A 4,251-nucleotide genomic window follows, 5' to 3' on the forward strand; every position below is an offset into this window, starting at 1 on the left:
AGCCAAAATTTTTCTTTATAGGATTGCTACGTGGTAATCCTTTACTTTTTTTAACCTTTTTTATCTTTATTTTTGTGAATTTTTTTTTTACATTTTAATTTTTTTTGTCTGTTTTCTTAAAAATATGTTATTTCTCGCTTTACTCCTATAAGAGTAATTTTTTTCACATGTATTCTTATCTTATTTTTTGTTAGTTAAAATAATTTTTTTTAAATGTGTCCTTACTTAAATTTTTTGTCAATTATTTTCTTTACATATATTTCTTTTAAAAATAAATTTAAAAATTGTATAAATGAAATTTCTTATTATTTGATAAATAATAAACTCTTCAGGTGTCTCTAACACGGTAATACATGGAGCACATTACAAAACTACAATTGATAAAAGAGAGAAATAAAAAAAATGCGCATGTCAAGGTGACCACAATTTTGACGACATTATTTGAACTTTTGTTTTTTTTTTTTTTTTTTTTTTTTTTCTCTCCCTAATGGGATGTGGAATCTCTGTGCCGTCCAAGTGCAAGGTTTCTTTTTCTTCTGAGCTGGTTTCTTAAAAAGAAAACAAAGACGCTTTTTTGGAGATGGGAATCTCTCTGCTCTTTAAGACCAATGACTAGAACCAAACATATACAAAAAACTGATAACGTGGCTATTTCCCTTGTTTCAGGACCATGCAATGCAAATAGTTAGTGCTATTCCTAGGCCCCCACTGTTTTTGTTGTGAGAGAGAGGGAGAGAGAGGAGCAAAGTGAGTTAGGCTGATTAAAGCACATTACAAAAAAAAAAGGTTAGAGAGCTTGTTTGTTGGGTGGAAAATCAAGCCCCTTAGTGTCGGAAATATGTGAAACACTGTAGGAGCGGTGTTAGAAAAAAGCACCTGAAACGGCAACGGAAGCATCAGAAATACGGCAGTGCATGGATCTCACGCGCCGTCTTCGGCGGGCTGCGACTGCCACATGCGCCGGTCCACCTTCCTCGCTTCCCTTCCGCGACCTAGAGTTTCAACGGAATCCCACGACAAACGCGTCCTAAATCTACGGTAGAGGAACGATGACTTCCTCCTCTTGAACGGCTCCACTCACGGTGACTACCCATACTTCTATTGACACGAACTTGACGCCGTTGACCTCTGCAATCTTTCCAAAGAACTTTGAAAGTTGGCAGCCCAGCTAAACACCAGACCACCGACCCCAGAATGCACCCTCTCTCTATTCTTGGAAAGCCCCTATCTCTAAAAAGGCGTAAAATTTTATTTTTTATTTGTCAAGTGTTTAAACACTCCTAACTTAAGTAAAATGAGATTTTCAAAACGTCACAATTGAAGTATTGGATTGATTTTCTTTTTTCATTACAAATGTTCTATGAAAATTAATTTATTGTGTTGATGGTAGCCTTTGTCTGAAAATTCACAATCATATGCTGACAAAAACTATCCTACAACAACAGTACTCTTTTAGTTATTTATTATTATTATTATTATTTGAACAACAGCGGTTACTTCTTATTTTACAAACTTGCACGACAACCACTTGTACAAACTTTTATATGGTTAGAAATTCACACGATCTACAACTACAATATGAGACCAGAGTGACTAGTGCAATCTAGAATTTACGGTTTATATGGTTAGAAATTTACACAAAACCTAAAACTGCCACTAAACAATAATATAACCTTCTAATACTCTTAAATTATCATTTCTCTATCCTATGTAGCTTTCTATAAATACCATCTTCTCCACTCCACTTTTCTGGTCTCATATCCACAACTTCATTCCCATTAAAACAACAATATCTTGCCTGCTTTTTCCCCTCAAGAAACCGTCATGTACTCATCACGTGCTCTGGGCCCCTGGTCGACCGGCCTCTCTTCGACTGCTTCTCCGACGTCAAAAACTGTAATTAAGCTTCAAATTCCCAAATAGCGTAAATTAAATTAACCAATCAGATCTGATCTTTGGCCTCTTTTTGTTTTTCTTTCTAGGCTGCTTAACTTTCTGGTGTCCTTGCGTTACCTTTGGCCGAATTGCTGAGATCGTAGACAAAGGATCCACATGTAAGTTTAAGTTTTACACACATATATGCAGATGTTGATGTAAATGTTTTAAAATAATATTTATTCAATGAAAATTTGTGTGTTTATATAATGGAAACGTAATTATTGAAAACTCGTGAATGAATTGATCACAGCGAGTGTGGATGCTGATGTTATATATCTAATAACATATGGTGAGGTTGAATGAATGTTCGTGTATTGATATCTATCTATATATATATAGATATAATGAATATATATCACAGCTTGTGGAGCGAGTGGGGCGCTGTACACACTGATAGCGTGGACGAAGAAAAGATGGATAGGGTAGAAATGACGGAAAGTGTCAAAGAAATGATGGATAAATATAATTTTCCTTAAAATTATACGGTATATGATCGGAAAAAATGATTATTGTTATCATTCTCCTTCATTTGGTATTTAAAAAGAAAGAAGAGAAGGAGATGAGTTTCATTTGTAACATTATCACATTGTCCATACAGATTAAATTCATCCACTTTTCTTAGGATGCCAATTGATTTTTTTCTATGTTCAATTATTATTATTATTATTAACTTTTGGTGCACTTAAATAGAAATATAAAACTAATGGGTACCCTATCAAATTTTCTTGCTTGTTTCAATTTTTTTTTTTTTTTTGTTGAATACAATATCCTTTTTTTCCCTCCTTTTTTTTTTTTTTTTTTTTTTTTTTACTCTTGTTGTTGTTTTCATGCCATTAAAACACAGCGTCGTCTTCCCTTCAATCTTTTGAGTTTTGTGCCTAAAATAATGTTGCACAACTTGAATACACTTGCGATTGAAGGAATACTACGTTTAGAGCGATGGTATTTGAATTTCAGTCTAATGAAGATTCGATCCTAACGATACAAACATGGCACGGATGAATAGTTGACTTTGCTTTGATACCCCGTGTTTTATGGTAGAAGGTCCATGTGGAAAGGCTTCCATTATTTGTTGGTCCATAGGACAGCTCAGGGCAATATGGAATGGAATGACCAAGAAGGGTCCTCCTACTATCGCTAATTGTTGACGCGTTTTTTTGTCAATAAAGACAATAATTGCATACCAGTAATAATTTTAATGAATGTGGAAGAAATATCAAATGATTATACAATAAAGGAAAATGAAAAGATGAGCGCTGAGATGATATGTAAAAAGACACCAGATTTTAATTACGCCTACATTTACTCAATCAATGATATTCAATGAAGATGAAGATAAGAGTTATAAAACCACTCTTTGAACGTCCTCTCCCAGCTTCTTTTGGCAAAAGACCCCTAACTAAGTTCTCAATATCATGTTTATACTATGTCTAATATCACTGTGATGAACGATACCACCTTTCAAACAACTCCAAAACTATCTTTTAAATTAGGGATGACAATTTTACCTCTTAACCTATTTTTTCGCGGGGACCCGTATTAAACGGGATGAGAAAATCTACTTTAAATGGATTCGGGTTGTAATTTTAACTCGTCGTGAGTTGCGGGACGGCAATAGGTTTAGATGTCTCTGACCCTATTCCTCGTTTACCTGCTCCGTTTAATTATATATCTTTTTAAAAAAATTGATATTAAAGGAACAAAAATACCCTAGGTATGTATGTAGTAGCGTTTCAATAGTGCCGTGTCGGATTTCTGGTTTGACACTAGTCCATGAATCGTCACGAGAAGCCTCACGATATTCCATCATTACGAGCATGATCTCTATGCTTCTAGCCACGATTCTCTTTGAACACGATCTTCACCACATCTTTGATTGCTCATGGTGTATGATTGTTACAAAGGCATAGCCCGAACAATCACAATTAATCCACAGTCCAAGAACCCTCTCGATAAAGAACGTGAAGAAGAAAGAAGAAGAGGGAGAAGAGAAAAATATCACGTATATGATATTTTTGACTCAGTTTCAATATGTCTAATATGCGGTGATATGGTCCTTATTCAAAAAATTCCTATCAATTATAGGTATCCCTAATAACTAGGGATTATTTATTTAATTAAATAAATTCTAATTAAATAAATAATGGCACATAGGTCAAGCCCACTATGGGCGCCCAATTGGGCCATCTTTAGATCCAAAGTCTAACAAATATATTATGTATAATATGCTATAATATATAATTTTAAGTATAATATATTACATAATATATATATATATATGAAAATTTAAAACTAACCTTTTGTATGGTTGTA

At 34.0% G+C, this 4,251-nt stretch overlaps 1 long non-coding RNA gene across 1 annotated transcript; it reads left to right on the forward strand.

Annotated features, from left to right (window-relative positions):
- Positions 1-1,529: 1,529 nt before the first annotated feature.
- LOC112091468 lies at positions 1,530-2,483 on the forward strand. Its single transcript, XR_002902153.1, has 3 exons — positions 1,530-1,896; positions 1,983-2,054; positions 2,278-2,483. It is a non-coding gene; the product is annotated as an uncharacterized LOC112091468 (long non-coding RNA).
- Positions 2,484-4,251: the final 1,768 nt, after the last annotated feature.

Source organism: Morus notabilis, unplaced genomic scaffold (assembly GCF_000414095.1).
Source record: "Morus notabilis unplaced genomic scaffold, ASM41409v2 Scaffold2508, whole genome shotgun sequence".
Classification (NCBI taxonomy): Eukaryota; Viridiplantae; Streptophyta; class Magnoliopsida; order Rosales; family Moraceae; genus Morus; species Morus notabilis.